The 21647-nt window shown below is 45.6% G+C and overlaps 1 protein-coding gene across 2 annotated transcripts in view; it reads right to left on the reverse strand.

The window, feature by feature from the left end:
• LOC104568994 (proline-rich protein 5) overlaps positions 1-11436 on the reverse strand; it is a 68232-nt gene extending 56796 nt beyond the window's left edge. Inside the window, exon 1 of one of the 2 annotated variants that reach the window (XM_088531728.1) lies at positions 11418-11436. The gene's annotated coding sequence lies outside the window, so the exon portion shown is untranslated. The remainder of the gene's footprint in view (positions 1-11417) is intronic. The other variant, XM_088531726.1, reaches the window with a different exon arrangement.
• Between the last annotated feature and the right edge of the window lie 10211 nt (positions 11437-21647).

Here is a 21647-nt window from a genome sequence, read left to right on the forward strand (position 1 = left end):
GCAGGGTGTTTTTCAGGCACATTCAGCAGTGGAGGCAAAGGAGGAAAAGGTATGTAACAGCTGGTGTCTTAATTTTGCTCTAAAGAGCAGTTATTTGCAATTTGCTCACATTCAGAATGTGAGCAATACATTGTGATCCAATGATGTGATCCAATGATGTGACCCAATACTAGTGAGGACTCAAAAACATGTGCTGTAACACAGAACATGCACCACAGGTGCATTACAAGTAACACAGCAAAATAAAGGCCCAAATAACTGTACTTTGAAGTTAACTTCTCACAAACATAGAACACAGAATCAGAGAATCCTTAAGGTTGGAAGGGACTTCTAGAGGTCATCTAGTCCAACCCCCCTGCACACACAGGGACACCTGGAGCACGTGGCACAGGACTGCATCCAAGCGGGTTTTGAAGATCTCCAGAAAAGGAGACTCCACAACCTCTCTCAGCAGCCTGTTCCAGTGCTCTGTCACCCTCACCGTCAGGAATTTTTTCCTTAAGTTCCTGTGGAACTTTTGGTGCTTCTGTTTGTGGATGTTTCCTCTAGTTCTATCAGTGGCCACCACTGGAAAGAGCTCCTCAGGCGAGTCAGCATCATGTCCTGCCCAAGACCAACCCGGGCCCTGCTGAAAAGCAGCATTTTGGCTGCGCTGCTGAGAGTGGGCAGCAAATAAGCTCCTTGGTGTCAGCAGCTGCCGCACACGAAGGCGCAAACCCCGACCCACCCAGCGAGGGGATGAATTCCGGTGAATTCTCGCTACAGGAATGGACAGGAAAACTCCTGCTGGCTTTCCCTGGGGCCACGCTGTAGCTAAAGGGACCAATACCATTATTTGTAATGCTATCTTTTCTAAGCTGGTTTTTTTTTTTGTTTTCTGACAATTTGTTTCCAGACCATGTATCTCTGCTTTTCTGCTTCAACAGTGTTGCTTAATTTATCTTTATATCTCTGAGGACATAACCTGTGAAGATGGAAATCTAAAGGGAAGAATTTCTACTCAACACTCTTGTTTTTCCACTTTTAGAAGAAGCCATACGAAAAGAAAACAGAGAAAGCTCTGCATTCAAATGTCTCAAATTTCATTCCACTGTGGCAACAAAAAACAGAACACACAAAATAATTAAGAGTGAATCTTTACAGGCCAATACTAGGATTCACCAAAATGCCTTCCCTGTTATCTTAGATTACAATTTTGTCCACACTGAAAACTCCAGTAATTCCAACCCGTATTTTAAACCTCCCTCATTCATTTCCCACGGTCTGAGTCATAAACATAAAGCCTGTTTGCTACCACGGACAAGCCAAGAAGATGGTACATTGAGCGGAGGGGCACAGACTCGTGAACTCGATTTTGCAGCTTCTGAGGCCAAGGTGGGAATGGTCCATTTTCTTGGCAATCAGTCACCTGCATCCTGACTGGTGTAGAACATGTTTTACAGGGGAGGACTACTACCACACAAAAAAATGCTCAAGTTCAAAAATGTCTTTGACTGAGGTTTCTCAAAATTTTCTGTACTGCCCTGGCTCTGTTTTCAGGGAAAATCATAGAAAAATATTCAACAGTTTCACCAGGAAAAGACTGGAAAATCCTATTCCTGACATGCATCGTTTTTAGCTGAATTCATATTTAATGTATCAGCGCCTAGGTTTTATAGGCATCCCATGCACAGAACTCACAGTAGAGTCAACATCCTACTGTGATTTTAATAAAACATTAAAGCTTCAAATAACTCATGGCACTGAGTTTCTGGATGGGTGAATGCAGTGTAAGTAAACATTAGAAGTTCCCTTTGAACTTTCCTAGAGCGACTTCAGGAAGTAACAAAAAGGCCTTTTCTCTGCTTCTATTAAAGCCACTCAATCCCATGCATTTTTGGCCAATTTGCCATGAATTTTTGAAAGGTTCTTACTGGGAAAAGATGTGGCTAAGGGTAAACAAGAGGGTGTTTCAGAAGGGTTTCACTTGAGCACCTGCTGGGTCTGCTTTGCTGGCTCACTCATTTTAGCAGGCTGAGTGACAGGGACTGCCAACTGATCTACCCCGTATTTGAAAATGGAGCCAACTGATGCAGCAACATCTCTTCACCTCTGGTGAAGCTGTGGAAGGTTACACTGATTTACATTCAGCCCTGCCAACAGGTTTAGGTGGAGGAAGCTGTTGGGGGCAGCAACTCTCAAGTTCTCCAGAGGTTTCTGCTGAACTAACCACACACGAGATGGCAGCTACCTGAAAAAATGATGAGAAAACATATGGGGAAGATGATGTAAGAGACTTTCCGGCTGCATCTGTAGTGAGGATGATACCCAGGAGAGCATAGTGTAAAGTGCTCATATGGGAACATCAGCTGGATCTGTAATCCTCACTTAGCCAAAGTTTAGGGAGACACAAATCATGGACTTGGAATTACCAGATAAAAGCCAACAGGTTTTCGGCTCCATAAATCTTCCATCAACGAAACCACCCATTGACTAGAAAAGAAGATGCTGCCAGGACTGCGTGCTCCAGTCGCACTAAGTAGGCAAGGATTTTGTGGGAAATAACGGAAACTACATCCCCCAAAAAAGCTGGATGGAAATAGTAGCAACTGTAGCACTATCCCCGAACATATCTACTAGTCAACTCGGCATCATCCTGTGCTCCTGCCATGGCTCCTTGCAAGTCCTACAGAGCAGACACTAGGGATCTGTGGTGCCACCCCAGCATTGCCTCTCCAACAGCTGAGCGCCATGCACCGACATCCTGAAAAACATGAACATTGAAGAAGGGAGCTACTTGGGGAATTGTCCACTTCTCAAACAGCCCTTCAGGCTCAGCATGGGACCTTGCCAGCAACTAATTTCTGGAAAAATCCCTATAGGCATTACTGATATCGTGACATCAGCTCAGTGCTGGAGCTGGATTTTGACAATTTGATGCACAAGATGGGGACTCAGCATTATCAGAGACAGATATGAGCCATGCTTTTCCATGAAGACACAGACTGCGGCAGCCTATGCTCCTCAAGGAGATGGGATCTCCCCTTCAGCACAGCCCCAGTTCACACGACCGTAAGGCAAACGCTTTGAAATTAAGAAACTTCCTCTCACCTACCTTAAAAGTAGGGACCTTCCTTCTACCTAGCAGAGCAACAAGGTGAATAAACAGCACCCTGGGAAACAAGCTCGTCCCAAGGGGATCTTAACGCACGTGGGGAAACGCTGCAAAAACTTGGCATAGCATAGCAGAAGTCAGGTGACAACCAAAGAGAAGGAAAAGTGTAGGTATCCAGGCACACTGTGAAGCTTGGCAAAACTGCCCATAATATTTGCTGGCCCATGCTTTAATGGCAGGTCTAACTGGCACCTTTTCTCTCAGTCTGTCCTACATGGCACGGTGACACAATTGTGGGTATAGTGCTTATAAGGAAGGGAGAGAGAGGCTTTTGCCAGGGCTGCAGTATTTACACTGAATCAGCAGTTATTCTGCTCATGTAATAGCAACAAGTAAAAAAAGAAAGAAAATGAAAAGAAATGGTGAAAAAAAAGTGAATCCAAAGGGAGGTTTTGAATAGCCAGCTTCGGTAACAGTCATCCCTGCAGTGCAGAGACCAGACCATGCACAGAGGAGAGGAGCTGTCGAGCCACTCGCCAGGCCGGAGGGGTGAGCGCAGTCCACCTTCGAGCGGATCAGCAGGGACCTCTGCGAGCAGCACCGCTATCGCCACCGCTCCGTGCGCGCTGTGCGGGCGCGCGCTGCGCTCGGGGAGCAACGTTGGAGCGGCGCCACGCTCACTGCAGGAGGAGGCAGGGCGAAAACGCCAAGCGCGCGGCGCCAGAGCCAAGCGCTGCGCAAGGGACCGCGCCAGCCTCAGGAGAGGTTCCTAGACCTCCCCGAGCTCAAGGGCAGTCGCACCTCAACAGAAGTTAACTATGAGTTCAGCAAGTACTTTCTCCTCCATTTTTTTTTTTGCGAAAGAAACCTACAAAATACCCTAAATTAGCCGCATCTAGAGATTTTGGATTGCTACTCACTTTTTGCATTGCTCTCAACCCGCGCTGCCTCAGTCATGGGCCAAAAGTTCACAGCAGTAGGTGCTGCAGGAAGGCAGCACAAACAAAATGGTTAAGAACAGGCAAGAAGAGCAGCACATGCTCTCCCCGGGTATGTCCCAGGCACAGCCATCCACGGGTAAGCAAAGAGCAGCAGAAGAGGTTTTCTACATCACCTCATAGCAGCAAGCCACGCAGCCCCAAAACAAAAAAGAAAATTCCTCACTGTTTCCCTGCATTTTCAAATGACACGGGAGGAAAAAAGGCTTTTATAAGAGGCCACAAAAGACCAGCAGTTTCCATTTGTTTCACACTGAGTCCGTCTCTGACTGAATACTGAGGACCTCACACAACCAACGATAACACAGCGGCCCTTCAGGAAAGCTGGTCTGAGAAGCTGCCCTTTCATAGGGTAAATGCAACATTTTTACTCACAAACACAAACACACACACACACACACACATATATATAAGGTAATTACACCAGGAATGTCTTAGTTTGGCTGGTACATTCATGGGATGATGTTTGGCAGGTTGCATCTATTAAAGGGCAGAGCAAGCCAGGCACTCTCTATCTAGAAAGTTAATTTCTGATATTATAAAGGTGCTCAAGGAAGTGAAAAAATACACAACCCAAAACAGATCTCAAATCTAGATAACTAAATACAAGGGAATCTATGGTATCCCTCAAAATACTTTTTTTTTTTTTTTTTTTTACAGTGCTCAGTGGAGAGCTGCCCCCTTTCGAAGGTGATCAATAAGGGAGCAGGATTTGGCCAGAAGCCTATGGTTTTGATAAGGAAAGAAATTCAGGAGTCCCTGTTGCCTTACACGGTTCACTGTAGCCACGGCGACTCACAGGCTGAACTGGATCTGAATTTTTATTGCTAAAAATATATTTATATATCAAAAAGAAAGAAAGAAGAGCATGAGATAGATAAAAATAAAATAAAAAGCCAAGTTTTGTCACCTTTGCAGATTTCAGGGCCAGCGAGGAACCTGTCTAGTTTGACCACTCGTGCAGGAAATGAAACACGCCCCCTCACTGCATTACGCTCAAGTCCTATGGTTACTTTTAGAGGTGGTTTTCTTTTCCCATCGTTTATCCCTGCAGAGCCAAATTGAAACCAAGCAAGCAAAGAGGATGGTGAGAGAGGCTCACTTTGCGGGTGCATTCAGCAGCCCCTTTGCTTCAAGGCAAGGAAAAGAAAAGCCAGGAAGAGCATGGCATTTCTGCCCAGCACCCAGACGAAACTTCAAGCTTTAAACACATTTGCTTGAGTTCTTTACAGCTTTTATCATCCTTGGGGCATAAAACCTGCTTTACTATCAGTGGTGCTCAATTCTAAATCGTCTTCCCTATCCTGTACACTTAATTCCAAAGGCTGCAGAAGGGTCAGCTGAGAGGCTGGAGAGTTCTGGAGAAGGGCCCCCACCAGAATTTGGTTATTTAGTCATAAAAAAACGAAGTGTTAACTGTGCAGGGCAGGGGCTGCAGTCCGATTGGGCTGCTATTGTGCCTAGCACATGGTGGTCTTGGGTCCTGAGCCCTGGGCTTTAGAGACACAAGAAAGCAAAGCACCAATAAACACTAGACGCTAAGGCAGATAAAGAAGGGCCGAGAAGCATTTGCTAAAATGAGCAGGACTGAGGCTACCAGAATTAGCAGCTACAGGATTTTCCTCCAGTGCTGCAAAATAGTTACAGGACGCAGACAGGATTAAAACTCAAATGCAGAAGGGTTAAAAGAGAAAATGCTAGGGTATGCAACAGCGTATTCTCAATGTTAGGAACTTGACACTTAAAAATAGTAATAATTTTAAAAGGGTAGAAGAAAGAGGAATAAGGAAGTTACTGCATAGTCCTATGCTATCGTAAACCTCACATCTTGTCCGTGGCTCTTCTTCAACTGAGATCTCCAGGCAAACGCTGAGAAACAGCAGAGCGGTAACACGGCACACATGGTGCTACAGATGAGGGGGGAAAATGATCTCCCAGGCTCTGCTAATATCGTGTATCCTGTCTGTTTAGCTCCTGGTAGTTGCACACAAATGCAACTGACTGTCCCAGGAAATTGTTAATAATGATGAACGAACAAAAGCCACGTAGAATAAAAGGGTAACTCGACTCCCAGGGGAATAACACATTGGAAACTCCATTTGGGAAGCAAGCTGGAATGCCAAATTTGATCCAGACACGCAAATCTCACAAGCTTGGACCCAAAAATCTGTCTCCTTATCTGAACTTTCCAAGCTTCACAGTTGCACAAAACTGGCCTGAACATTTTCAGAGCATAGGCTCTCTCTCAAAATTTCCAATACTTTCTATCCTCAGGGGTGCCGGGATCACCACAAGAATGTCTTTTTCCTGGCACCTCGAATTGGACCGAGTCAGGCCTCCCTGACAGGATACATAAAGTGGGAATGATGCTTTACTTCTTTAAGTCAACCCAAGCCATGACAAGCAACTGCTTTAGTCTGATAACCAACTGACTGGGGTCTTTGCTTGGAACCACAGAGGAAAGGGCAGGGGGAAGAGATCAACCAATTCTCTGGCATTTCTCTAAATGGGGATATATGCAGTTAATCAGGGGAAGAGACAAAGCCTGTATTCTGTCAAGAGTGAACCTGGAAGGGATATTTCATAGAAGGAAAATTAATATAATGGCAAAAAGAAAACCAGCAGCCTTGGCTTATGCAGAGGATGAACAGGAACATCCAAGTCGGCTTAATGCCCTTCCTGGAAGAAAGTTCAGCTTTCCTAAATGTTCCCATTTCCTTTGAAATTGAGACCAAAAAAAAAAAAAATCGTTTCTTTTCTTTCTACTTTGGATGGGCAAGAAAGCAAAAGTAACAGTTACAAGTCACTAGATGAGGAACTTTGGACTTAAGTTGCTTTTAATGAAAGAAGGGTCATTCTTAAATGGCTGCTGTAAATTTCTGCCCTATTTTTCCTGCCTGACCTCCGTGAAACTATTCAAGCTGAAGACAGTCAAACAACCTCCAATTTTTAGAGCAGTCATTATGAGTCAGGATTAATTCCTATCCAGCAACAACATAGTATCTTGGAGCATTTATAACTCCATCTGTTCTGCAATAAGAGCATGTCTAATGTATATAAACCAGTCCAGGACACGACAACCAAAAGATTAAGCAGGACATGCATCAAACTGCCTGGGGAGGCACCTCATAATACTGGCTGGCAATTCAGTTGCCTCCTTAAGGAGACTTTTCTTGAACTGACCCACTTTGCCTCTAGGGAAGGAAACTGGAGAATAACAAATAGTGTGTTGGTGTACAGTAACACCATCCCGCCAACTTCCTTTAAGTTTGAGTTGCAACTTCTACATCTCTTCATATTCCAAAACAAAACAACAAACCCCACCTTAATCCCCAAATTAAATCAAGCATAAAAAATGTAACATCCTAGGTTGAAAAACTCCTGGAATTCACCTAAAGCAGCAGCGTGTCCGCTGGCTCCGGTGCATCCTGGATCATGGCCATCAGCCTTTCTAACTGTGTCCTGCCTACAGCTCCAGGAGAGCTCCGCTCCCCTTTGAAGTTGCTCTCACGTTTCGGCAAGTACATGATGTTGTGCCTATTTTTGTGGCTAATGGCTGCAGCTTGAAGCAGGAAACTGCCTCAAGCCCGTTACTCGATCGATTTTCCTCAGGAGGAGGCTTGTAGATGGGACCAAGGATTCAAAGTCGCAGTATCCTAATACAGCCCGGGGTGCTCCTGCTCAGCTGCAGAACATTTTCCAGCCTTCCGTAAACTGCACTTAAAAAAAAAAAAAAAAAAGGCAACAACACTACCAGCACTTTTTCCTTGGAAGATTATTTAACAGCATTGGTCATTACCTCAAGAAGCTTTTCTGGTGTTCAAGCCACGTTTTCATTTGCAGTCCATTAAGCCTAGTTAGATCCTCTCAGTAAAATGTAAATGGTTTATCCCCATTTGGAGTATCCACTTCCGAAACAGCTGGCATCCTTGGCTCCATCCAGTCACCTCTCACAAGACTTATGCACATTGACAGTTTCACATCATTCCTCACGAATCAGCCCTTTTTTCTCTCATCAGCTCTGCTGCTCTTTCCTTCCTTTCAAAAGGAAGGTGCCCTGTACGTCATGCAGGGAGCCAGATGCACCCACACAGTGCATGTAATATGATCGTTTCATTCGTTACCACAATATGATGGACAACTAAATTGCCCTAAGCAACTGCTTCACTGCAACAGTCCTGTCCAATTGTGGACCCTCAGTTTCTTTCGGTCTTGCACCTCTCTACTCTTTCACATCCAACGTGCAATTTAACTCGTTGTTTATTTTCCTGTTTTTGTCCTTGGGTGGCTGCAGAGCCTTCCGCACTATTGATCCGCCTGCACGGAGCGACGGCTCGTGGCTGGCGGCTGACGACACCCACGTTTTGCAGGTGAAAAGGGAAGACAGACAGGGCTCTCCTACAGCCTTCCATGTTTGCCTTGGTTCTCATCATCTTGGCTTTTACACCTTTCCAGTGGGAAGCAGAAACTCGGTTTATTCTTGTATGGGAGCTGCATTGCCGAGTCTCCCCACAGAGCCACCGCTCCGCCTGTGCACACGGGTGGCACGGAAGGGTGGTGACACCCCGCATCCTCCACAGCGGAGGAGCTCAGCCTCATCCCCACAAAGAAATATACGGATGGGCAGGAAGGGATTTTACAGTTCCTGCGAGACCCCCTGCCGTTACAGGGTAATGTGACAGAACGTAAACACCTCTGAAATGAAAATAGCTTCGAATGAAATTGATGTCTTATTTTCTTTGCACTTGTCTTTGCGTCAAAGTAGCCTTTAAGCAGATCTATAATTATTACAGATAACATTTTTAAAGGCCACTGTCCGAACGAGGGAATGCCCAGGATCATTATGTGACATTTTCTGAGTTAGCTGTCAGGTTTCATTTAGCATTCTGCGCTGTTCCTACAGTTTGACTTGCCTGAAAATTTTAAATGCAAATGTGTTTGCAGGGTGGCAAAAAAGAACGATAGTAGAATTTTACCTTACACCACGGTTCCTCACTCGGCTTCATTTCTGCCTTTATCCTCCTGCCCATGAACACAAATTTTGCAGCTATTAAAAATGCTTAAGCAGGAAAATCTTTACTTACAATTTTTCCTATTAAAAGACTTCCACTGTCCTTTCTGCTTGAACAGACCAAAAGCACAGCTCAACCCATGCTTTAAAATCATCTACAGCTTAAAACTGAAACAAAATTTTTGAACGGGCAACCAATTTGTTTAACTGAAATTAATAACAGCTCTTGATTCATACAATCCTCCTGGCATTTTCCTTCCTGGAAGGGGTAGGTAATCACGGCTTTCTCCATGCCCCCGGCTTCCCATTCCTACCTCTAGAGGCAGAGGGAACACCCCAGAGAGGACCTGCTGCTCCGGGAGCACTTGTCATTCCCAGCCCTTTGTGCTCAGAGTCAATGAGTCTTAATGCAGACAGATAATTGCCAGGTCCCCTAATGCAGCAGTTCCTGGAGACGCCGAGGGGCAAGGGCTATAGGAGAAGCAAAAATGCCCACGGATCTTAATCCGGTGACGTTTTTACAGCAGGAGCTCTAGAGCACCTCAAACCGTGGTGAGCGATCAGACACAGCCCCAAGGACCTGCTCTCTGGTGTAACGCCATGTTCCTCCCCGTGTGCAGGACCAACCACTTGTGCAAATCTGGGCACGACTTCAGCACGGTGCATCAGCTTGAGGTACACGAGATCAGAGCGTGCGCCACAAATTATCATCTCACTATTGTACAGCAAAGAAAACCCTCTATTTTCTCTTCAGAGAACATCCTTCTTGCTTTGCATTTGTGGTTTATTAGCAAACACACATGCAAGAATGATGTTTTAGAGGCAAAGGAGGAAGTAGGCCAGAACATCAGCTGATGTAAATTGTCAGAGCCTTCAAATTTGGCTCAATCTACCTTGTTTCAGTTAATCTCCATTACAAAATGTTAACCCTACAGTTGAAACAGGAAATGCTATATTTTACCCGTTACCTACTATTTCTGCTCAAAGATTAAGCGCCGCTTACATTTCTACCACAGATCAAGCTTTTTTCCATATGCATTTAAGGAGCAGTACATTAAACCTAGGGGCTTTTACATCAAAAAAAGAAAACAAAAAGAAAGAAAAAACTGTTTGGGGGAGAATTCTTGCTACACTTGCAGTGCCTTTCCCCGCTGTTGCTCTGGGAGCAAAACTTAACCCCATGTTTCTTCCAGAGGCTTCCCCTGACCAGATTATTAACAAGAGAAGGAAGGACGAGGCATCAAGTCTTTCTATCAGTGGCATAAACATGAAATCGCTGCCAATATACGTTTCATAGTAAGTAAAGCGTCAGTAGACCACTACGGAAAAACCACCAGCATCCAGCCAACTGCTGGAACTGAATTTTAGATACGCAGCTCTTCAGCTAGGAGAGGAGTTATGGAAGAAGAACAATTTTGTTAGCCAGCACCATCCTTTCAAGCCCAACTTGGTACAAAAGCATATTCTAATCTATAGGTGGTCTAGACTGAGCCACTCCATTTATTCAAATCACAAGAAAGTTGCCCAATAATCACCTAACAGTCTCATTGCTCCTAATAAGTAATAGATGTGTGAGACTTAAGTTTTCTCTCTCCTCTCTGCCGCACTGTTTCAGTGAAGCATCAACATTTACTTTTGGGCTTTTCCAAGATCACCTCTTTTCATTATCAACCGACATGCTGGTCAATGCAAAAAGTGGATGCTTGCTGCCATTTAAAACTGAAATGTTTAACGTTTAAATAATGTATAAGCAATGTTTTAAGGCTGCAAATTACGACCCCTAGAAAAGCCACACTATTTCCTTGCTGCTTTTCTTTGCCTCGGGCTGCCAGCCTCTGGCTGCTGTCACGGTATCACCACCCTGGCCAACGTCCAACCCGATGTGCGCCGGAGGAGCGCGAAGGCACCACAGCCCTATCTGCCATCGCTCACGAAAGATGATGACGGGTTTCGGCACGGAAACATGCAAAATCATTAAAAAGGAAGAAAATGGGATAAAAAGAAAAGAAAAAGGCACAGAACGAATCTTGCTCATGCACACAAACGAATCTTGCTCACGCACGCAGCGCTTACTTGGGTGCACAAGGTCGGCGGAGGCGGCCCCGGGCACCGCGGCGGGCGGCGGCCCCGCCGACCCGGGCGCGCTGTTCCAGGCGGAGCGGCGGGAACACGCGGGAACGGGGCGGAGGTGCCGCCCGCCCCACGGCCGCTCCCGCCTGCCACGCGCGGGGCTGCGCGCGGGCCCCGCTCCCCTGCGCGCTCCCACCCGCGGCCTCCCCCGCGCCGCGGCCCGGCCCGGCCCGGCCCCACTCACCGTGCGCGGCGGCGGCGGCAGCGGCGGGCCCGGCCGCGCCGCGCGGGGAGGCTGCGCGGGGGCGGAGCGGAGCGCGGCGCCGCCGGAGCCCCCCAGGCTCCTCCCCGCAGCCGCCTCGCGGCGGAGCGGGGACGTTCGGGCCGTGCGGGGCCGTGCGGGGCCGTGCGGAGCAGGGGCAGCCCGGGGATGCGAGCGGCGGCCGCGCGCGGCGGGGCCGGCGAGCGGGGCGGTCACACGTGCTGGGAAGGGAGACCCTGCTCGCTCGCTCTTCCTTTCTTTCTTTATTATTATTATTTTTTGGTGGGAGCTCTTTTCTGAACGTGTCGCCAGAAGCCTCGAATATGTGTATCAGGTTAACAAAGCAGAAGGGAGGGAATCACATTATCTGGGGAAGTTTTCCAGAAGTTTTGCTTGAAAACTACATATGCACTAGCAAGCACGAAAAGCAGAGAACTAGCAGTTTCCACACGTTTTTAATGACGATCAGGCCCTAGGATCGCCCCTGTGTCTGCATGGATAAGCCCTTCCAGGTGACCTCTGCCACCGCTTCCCAACACGCAGGGACCCACAGGACCCTCTGCCGGAAACATCTCATATGATCAGGGCCTCACTTACTTAGCAGAACTCATTAGTTGGGTGAAGCATCCTCCCAATATTGGGTAGGTTGGAGTTAAAAATATTTGGTTAACCTTGGTTTTTACAACAAAAATAAGAACGCCAAATCATTCAAGCTGTTCTGAGTGCCAGATCATAGAATCATGGAATCACTATGGTTGGAAAAGACCTTCAAGGTCATCGAGTCCAACTGTAAACCCATCACCACCTTGCCTGTTAAACCATGTCCCTCATCTGCACGCCAGGGATGGTGTTTCTTGCCACCACTTCTCTGGGCAGCCTGTTCCAATGCTGACTACTGTTTATGTGAAGAAATTTTTCCTTGTATCTAATCTGAGCCTCCCCTGGCACAACTTGAGGCCTTTTCCTCTTGTTCTGCCAACCTGAGCCTTCTCCAGGCTGAACAGCTCCATCAGCATGCTCAGGAAGATAACAGAAGCTCACGCAACAGACAGACCGACGCGGGGTGCCAGGTTGTGGTGGCTGTCCCAATGATGGCACCTCCTGTGGCTTGGACATGTCTTGGTGGTCCTGTGCTGGGTGACCAAGGGGAGCAGACGCATCACGGAGCTATTGACCACAACAGCTGTGGCTCAGAAGTTAGATCACCACATTTCTGATCGCCCTTTACTTCCTTTGAATCTTGGCCCCGAAGAACCTTGATGGGAGGCTTGTTGCAAAAAACAAGAATATTAGCACAGCAGCATTAATCACCAGGCCAAGGGCAAAGGTTAATCATCAGGCCAAGGGCAAAGGCAGCAGTAAAGACTGATGCAGGCGGCCATAAGACATGCTTTGTAAGGCTGCCAAGCTCAGAGGCAGCGCACTGAGAAATACGCTCATCCACGTGTGCTTGAAGACTGTTGTGCTAATATTCCCAGACTGCCACGGAGACAGGAGATTGGTACATTCAATTTTAACACAGCATTTCTTGATCTCCTGTAGGCTGAGGTGGTACAGGTTTTAGATGTCTCAGCTATGGCTGCAGAAGGAATACACAGGGCTTTTCAAAGCGTATGGTGCAAGCTGCTAGCGCTGTTTTTTTGGTGCCCTCAGCAGTTTACAATTACCAACGCAAGGGCAGAACTGCTGCCTCCTGAGGCAAAAGCTGCACAACAAAGTTGTGGATGAAAGGAAATTTGCACTAGAACAAGCACAGGAAACCACAGAGCTGCAGAAAGGATGAGTTAATGGAAAAAGGTTGATGTCCTGATACTGGGTAAGCTGTGGAAAACAACCAGCTTGCGCTATCAAAGAGCATCCCCGGCAGTGTGTGCCCTCAGTTAAGCCATCACATGCCCATTCCAGGCAACTTCAAGCCACACATATTAGTGGAGGCAGAAGTTTCTCTGTTGTGTGCAAGAACCTCACTGAGCAGTCATTTTTTTCTAAACAATGAAGTGAGAACATTGAGCAACCTTAGTTTCCACCAGATGGCTAAAATTAATATAAGACCAGGTTTACTTTACTGCACAGAGTGAGTTACAGGTTTTCTGGGTACGCTTGTTCTACATGTCCCTCCTGCTGAACCTCCTCAAAAGCATGAGAGTGGTTTTGGTCAGCCCTGAGGGTGAGAAGTTCGAAGGAAGTGAAGCTGAAATGTCATCACAGCACTTTAAATGCTTGTTGATGAGCAGAGGACTGTAGGTATAAGGGCAGACTCAGTGGGAAAGGAAACCCAGGCATTCTCAGCTGTGGAACAGCTGGGATAAAGATCTCTGAGTGCTAATTCTTAATTTAGTGACTAAGCTCTCAGACTTCCCTCTTAGCCTCAGTGTCTCAGGACTGGGATGCCTGTATCACATAACCCACACCCGTTCCCCAGCTGCAATGTAATTACTCCTGCCTCCCCTGAGTCTATTCCCTTATGTGGTTTTTCTCAGCAGTGCAGCAGCTTTCCATCCTCCAAGCCCCTCCAGGTATTCTGGTAAGCTGAATGTAAGCACTGCAGTGACTCTGAACGAAGATGGCTGCATTCAGCATTCTCCAAGAGGCTTGAGCACTAGGGCCGTTTGTTACTTTGAGGCTATTTTGGCCAACGCCGGCGGATATATATAGAACGGACCAGCATTTCCAACTTGACAGGCAGCAGAGAAGGAACCGCTCTTTTTGCTAACACTGCGAAAACGGGCATCCTTGCTGCAGCAGCTGGGCACGATGGCAGCCTCCAGCACAGCTCCTGGTGGCAGCGCCGCGGGCTCTGCAGAGAGGCCTCCAGGATCTCCACGCTCTCTGCGCTCAGTGGTGGTCAAGTGCACAGTGGGGTGAAGCGTGGCAGGAGCCCCCAGCCCCGAACCTGCCCCCCAGGGACCTAACGGCTGTGAATGGGTCAAGGAGATGGATACCATCCTTCTCTCCTGATTTTATTGTGATCTGTAAACTAGTGTGGATTGGGTAAGGCAGTAATTTTCAGATGAAGCTTTCATTAGGAAAAGGCGCTCAAAGCCACTCTGAACCTTCTGATCCAAATCAGAGAGCCTGCTCCGAGAATATGTGACACATCTGAGATTAGAAAACATTTATCTAGGGCGCAGGAGTCCCGGCTTTGCTTGATTCATCTGCAGGATTTCAGTACGGTTCCAGAAACAAAACTACAAATGTAATTTTGGCTGTTTTGGGGAGGACCTTTCCCAGTTTTATCTTCATAAATGTTCGGTTTTGCATGAATCTTTCAGAATGAACATGAACAGTACAAAGAAATAGACTTTTGCCCAAGAATGTTTTTGTGAGAGCTTCTACTCCTAGCACATGACATTTGCCAGCAAAGGGAATCTATTAAAGAAGCTCTTGACCCTGTCTCTGCCTGTTCCCACCCATATTGACAAGAACTGCTGCGAGTTGCGCTGTCCCGTACCGTTTGGCTGCAGCCACCACAGCCGCCCAGGGCCCCACACTTCTCTAAACACCCCTCGCGCTCCCATAGAGCTCAGGCTGTCCCTGCCTCTTGCTGGGTGGCAGTTTTGGAAACTCTTAGCTATGCTGAATATCTGATGACTTCCTCAAAGCAGAACCATTCCAGGAGGAGAGGCTGAGACTAAGAACAATTTCGAGTCTTGAAAAATACTGCAGGAACTAAAAGCTATTTCCAAACTGCTCTGCTATGGGTACTGCAGGGAATGCGGCATATGTTCATCAATGTAATGCTCTTCTAAATTCTAAATCAGAAACTAGCTCGTTATAGGACTTACCCAGTCAACCTTTCTAAGATTTTAGGTGACCACAAAATTCGCCCTACAAAATTTGCCCCACTTTTTGTTTCATCTGTGGATCTTACCAAGCAAATCCTTCCGTTCTTTCCACAGCTGAGACACGTTTGCCTTGCTGAGAAGCGGTTGCCACACGCCATGCCAGCGCTGGCTGCATTTCAGTGATTGCAAAAAAAAGATCCTCATACCATATAAGGCCTTTAAGATTATGTAAAGTGCTGAGGGTCTTTGTCCAAGAAGAGAAGTTACATAATTTTGTGATCAAATTTCTCAGAACAATGAGACATTCAGAAGTTAGTTAGAAGTTAAAAACCTTGCAAGGTTTTTTTTGCTGGTGTTTTGCTAAAGAACCTACATGCATCATTTGCAGTGATTTTAGGGTCTTCTGAAAATATTTTCATCTTAATATTTCTCAGTTCACATTTGCTAATATATTTTTTAAACAATTTTTGTATTACACTGCTGAGGCTGTTCCTTAAGAGAGTCTGTTTTCTAAGTACTGTTTTTAATATCCTTAAGAGCAAACTTGCAGTAGTCCTATATAGCAGATTTTAAATATGAATACTGACATAATGCTGCAGGGAGTAATCATATCTCCTCTGAAAACCATATACCAAAATGACTTAATAAATAACCGTACAAATCCAATGCTAGACTAGAAATCTGAAAATTACAGTTTATTCATCTTTGCTCCCTTATACCCACTTGCAGCAGTTCTTTCAGAAATGTCACTATTACTGTGAAGAGATCTGATTTCTGTAGGATTTGAACAGTACCTCCCATTTGCCTTTGCACAGCAGCTGCCGTTTCCAGATTTAAAAAAAAATGTTTGATCTCTTTTAACAAATCCAGATACATTGTCTGCCTTATTACTGGCTTTCCAGGACATTTTAGATCTGCTCCATTTCATTTATATTTTGGCTGAATTTGCAGAAGCACCCGCGGCTGACCTCTCTCGAACATCAAATAGAAATGAATGTAAAGCTCATATATTTGTGGGCTAGGGATTTGTTGAGTTTAAGCTGCTGGCCTCTACTGGCTACCCAGAGAAGTAGGATGGCATTCCAGACCCGTCATACAGCTCAGCTGGGGAGAAAGGAGTAATCGAGGTAGATTATGAAAATTCCAGCTCTTCATAAACATTATCTTTGGGAATTTTATAAAGGAATGGCAGGAGGTAGTTTGCCACTCATTGAAAATCCAAAATCCCTAAGTTTTGTATTTTTAAAAGACCAAGTAGCATATCCACATGGATATTAGGTATGTCTCATCTCTGTTTGAAGGACATGTTTTCTAACAGCAGCAATGCAGCTCCCTGGTCACAAGATCATGACTTTTTCTAAGAAACAGCTCTGTGGACAAGGCTTTTTTTAAAGGACCTACCAAGAAATATCCTTTCCTGAGGAACATTGAACAGCCACAAAGGAATTTTTCTTTTTGACACCTAAGACAGAAATATTAAAGGAAATTTGTAAGAGATAAATACTTATCAATGTGGAGAGATGAAGAGACTCTGTAAATAACTGGAAGAAAGGCTTGTGTGCCCCTAGGCTGGTAAACACTGTCTGTGCAATTCAAGACTTTTTGAGAATGTGTTTTTCCGATAAGACCATTAGCAGCCAGCCAAAACATACAACAGTACAAGTATAAGAATACTTTCTGCTTTCATCTAAACTAGGATTTTCCATCTCTTCCTAATTGTAAAACCTGTAAAACCAAGTGGTTCTACAGCCACATGGCATGATTCAACCACCATCATGGCATATTTCAACCACCTGACAAGAGGGCGGCTTTTCTGTATTTATGCCTTCTCGAGGATCCCTTAAAACCAGAGGCTCTCAGGAGCCCACAAAGCAAAGATGGAAAATCCCTGGTTTAGCACACTGTCTCTCACAGGGACACCTGGAAGGCCACTGCGTAGGATATTAAATGAACAGCAGAATAACATGGTAGAAAAGTGTATTAAGAGCAAGTCATGGCTGGAATGAAAGCAGTGGTAGGGGCTGGTTGGCTCCTAAACGGCCAGACAGTGGAAATCCTCCAAGTGCTCCTAAGGATATCAGAGGAGTGTTAACTGCCATCAACACGAAGCAAAATGTGTTCCAAAGAATGGTTAGAGCTTTTTTCCCCCTCTTTTTTTTTTCTGCTCTAGAGATGTTATCTATGCCACGTGCTCCAGTTTCTGTTCTAATAAATAACTTTTGTTTAATGAATAATGTGCAGAGGAAGATTCCGTGATGTAAAAGACTGATTAGACCAGCTACAAATGCACTGTAGAGTTTCAGAATGATATTGTATAAGATCTTTTCAAGTTCAGCTGCACCCGCTGATGTATTTTTCTTCTGTGGGAGGTACCTATTTTCCTTTGATTATGCTTCTCACTTGGTCACTATGGCTTGGTGTGCAGAGAAGAGCTTAATAGACATCAGCATGTTCGGGAAGACTGGGCACAAGAGAACTTTCTCTGCAAGGAATTTTCCTCTGCCTTTGCAAAAGGTCAAGGCCAGTGATAACCCTAACCCTGGAAAAAGGAGCTGGAGCACCGCTATGTCATGGTGCACCTCATGGATGCAGAGCCAAGTGCTCAGCAGAGGTGACTCCTACAGCTCTGTTGGCCTCTCAAGAACCAGCCTGGCTGGCACCAGAGGAGGCTCTGCTGGCCCAGGCACAAGGCAGGTGCCCTGGAGAAGGGGAGGCAGAAGAGGCTGCTGACCCAGCCCTTGGCCAGGCTCAGCGTGTGCTCCTGTCACAGTGAGTGTCGTGTGCTGGCCGCAGTGTGAGGGAGGAGATGCGGCTGATGCCTCTGCCTGGCCTGCTCGCGGGAGCACAGTGGCAACGCGCTGCCCGCTCGTGTTCGGAGCATCTCCTAGCTCAGCTGGAGCGAGACCATCATCATGCACCGTGCAGTTAGCTGCAGAGTGCAAGGCAGCTCCCGGCCCAAAGGCTGTCAACTGAGCAGCGACTGGCCAAGGAAAAGCCATGCAAAGCAGAAGTGTTTCTCCTTCCGTTGCACCCCGTTCTGCTGACCACTGGTTCAGGGCCCCTGGCAGTGCCCTCTACTCCCCAGCGCTGAGGAAAACATAACCTAGCCCAGAACACTGCAAAATTTGGAGAGATATTTTGGGAGACAGTTCTTTTTGCAATGTTTGAGACATACAATAATCTGATGAACTAGAAAACTTAAGTACCCACTCTTCTCTAAAGAGTAAGTCCAGCCACTCAGGCAGAGGCAGCACAAATACCTTCGTTCAGCTACGCACCGCAGAGCAGGTCTGCAGAGACCAGGCACGCAGGATGGAAAAGCACTTTATCTTCACGGTGATCTGATGACTCAGGCCTGAAATTTTCTGATCAGACTGGCAACAAGAGAACAAAATGTCATTTACCACTGTGATGACTTAATTCAAACTAGGTCAGATTGCTAATTCATTTTATGAGAGCCACTGAATCATGTGATGAGATGCCTGGTTGGCCAGACCTGTGACATAAATCTGCCAAGATCTTTCCCTTCATAGGCAGCTCCTCAAGGGAGATCTGCAAAGTGCTCACATTCAAAAAACCCACATTCTTCATTAGAACAGACACCAATTTGTTGATCTTTTAGGACCAGAAGATAGTGAGTGACTAAGTAAGAGAGAGTGGTGGTTAAAAGGATTTATAAGCAAATCTCCGGCCCATTGTATCCTAGCAAAGCAGGTCGTTGTTTGGGAGGGACATTTTGGTTTGCAGCTGACGGCTGAGTCCTCTCCATGCGACTTGACCTGACTTCCTGGCATTTGCTTGAATTAGTGGAGCAGATGCCCTTGCACGAGATGTAGCTCACGGACCACGTACTGAACCACTCACTTTCCAACTTCATTACTATCTTGTAAGAAGGCTAGGGGTGGGGAAGACTGCTAAATCTTACCAGAGCATCAGCTATCAAGCCTGCAGTGTAGGGCAGCTGATAATGCTGGAGATGAAGATAAAAAGAAAAAAAAAACACCAATGTCATCAGATCTCCCCACAAGCTAGACTTTGGTAGGTTTTAAGAGGAACTTTCACAGTGTGCAAAACTTGGAAATAGGACATTTCTAAAGAAAACAACTTGCTCTTTCAGTATTTTGGGGGTGGTGGGTGTGAGATTTGCAGTGTTGAGACACTGAGTTTGTGAAAAGATTGAGAAGATGCTTCAGCCAAGAAACCCCAACCAGTCTCTGCTGAGAACAGACTCCTTGTCAGATCTAATTGAAGTTATCAAAGGAGTCAACTTTAAAATGGTGTTACCATATCTGCTGACAATGAGTGTTCTGGAAGAGTGATACAAATTCGATACTTGTACTTAAAAGTAAAGGAATACAAAACTAACTCCATTAAAAGCTTATTTTCTATTGTGTTGGACATCACCAGAGAAGGCCAGAGAAACCAATACCAACATCATGCCTGCTTTCTTTCTAAGAGACTACATAAATTTGTGGCCAGTCATAGTGTTTGTGTTGTGCAGGCTGAAATAACCTGAAGGTGAACAAGAGCTTGATGACAGAAGGAGCCAAGAACAGGCTCTTCCTTGTTCTGATAGCAATTCTATCTTATGTTTTTTTCACAAATACTTTTCCTTTTTTTTTTTTTTTTTTAATTCCCATCCAGGCAGCCACATCTCTGCCAAGACTTAACTCCACGAGTAGACAGATCTCTAGAGCACCACGATATGGTAACTTTAAACTGGGTACAAGCTGTTTTACACACACACATACTCACACACACACACACACATACACACACGTTGTGCTGTCTCATGTTGAAACTCAGACTATGAAATCTTTTGCTCTCTCTGCCCTCCCCAGAAACTGTCTCCATCCCTCAGTAAACCCTGTTCGTAAGTAATTCCTGTTGCTTGAATATCAAAACTGCTATGACACACAGATTTATGAAAAATGGCCGCTGCAAGATGAAAGCAGAGTAACACCTCCATGTGGGATCAGGTTTAACATTTATTTCCCCTGCACTAGCACGTTATTAGCAAAGGGAATGAAGACCTGGCCCTGTCAAAGCCTTGTGACCCTCCAGTCTTTATGCCTGTTTCAGCTGTTTCATCTCTTGGGGGATGGCTGGTGGTAGCAAATCTAAGGATGCATGTAACTATTTGCACACCTGAAAAAAAAACACCTGTGAGTAAATGATGTCTGTCTGTCAGAAATCAGGCACCCCGGAAGCTCAACGAGGCTGAAACCAGGCCCTTACTTACGATCTGCCCGTGATGAACTTCTAGCATTTTTGACTGACAGCGCTAAATGACTGAAAAAGAAAATTGGTAGTTCATGACCTCACTGGAGAAAATCATTCTTCGCTCAGTGAAAAAGCAAAGGAAAGTGAGTAAAACAATGTGAACAATTTATAACCTTCTACTTGAAGGGGCTTTTGCACTGTGTGGGTATGCCACAATCTATTCATTTCAAGCTGCATCTCACTACTGTTACGAAGCAGTTCCCCTGAGCTGGCTGTCAGCACCAGCGTGGGGCTGAACCCACTGACCTGCCACATCCTTTCTAGTGCTGTATTTCAAAGAGAGAATGATCCCTCTTCAAAAGGCCTGTTTGAGGTTACGCTCACAACACCTCTTTGTAATATTGAGTGGGTCATTTTCACAGGAAAAATGATTTCTATCCCATCAGAAACTACATTCTGGCTAAAACAATGAGTCATAGGCACAGACTGCAAAAGTGCTGCCCTCAGCATTCAAATTCAGCTGTGTTTATCAAGTGACTATAAGGCATGGCAATGCAGGATGAACCTTACACTTCAGCACTTCCTCACCATACAGGACATCTCAGAGATGGACAATACTATCGGAAAAAAAAAAAAAAACAGTAAAAGACCATGACTTTGAAAAGGTCCTTTTTTTAAAGACATCTCGCTGTGTATTTTATGTGATGCCACATGGATATGCTTAAACACACATATGGGCAAGTAACTACAGTGAAATGAACAGTGGAGAATATTTATACCCTTTCAGGTCACTTTTCAGTACTAGAGCAGTATTTAACAGGCCCAGTGTGAATATGAAATAGTCCTTTCTTCTTCCTGAAGTCTGTGGGCAAATGAGTCGTGACATATGTGAAGGGTGAGGAATATTAGGTTTTCCTACATACACACCCTTGAACACCACACTTCATTTTTTGCTTGGTAATTCAGATGCTCTATAAACACCCTCTCTCTAATGAGCCCCTCTGCTAATGCAGTGTATTTTTCAAGCCTACATGAAAGAACTGATCAGAATCTTTCTTTTCTTTTTTTTTTTTTGCTTGAGCTCTAAGTGATGTTCTGCTTAATTGGAGCATTCTTTCAGTTTTGATTTTTTTTTTCCAAATGTCAAAGCTGGTTGCTTCAAAGGATCGTTTCAATCACCCCTGCAGGAAGAGAGAAAATTGCT

This window comes from Tinamus guttatus, unplaced genomic scaffold (genome assembly GCF_059628265.1).
Source record: "Tinamus guttatus ecotype Peru unplaced genomic scaffold, ASM5962826v1 Tinamus_guttatus_pri_ptg000427l, whole genome shotgun sequence".
Taxonomy (NCBI): Eukaryota; Metazoa; Chordata; class Aves; order Tinamiformes; family Tinamidae; genus Tinamus; species Tinamus guttatus.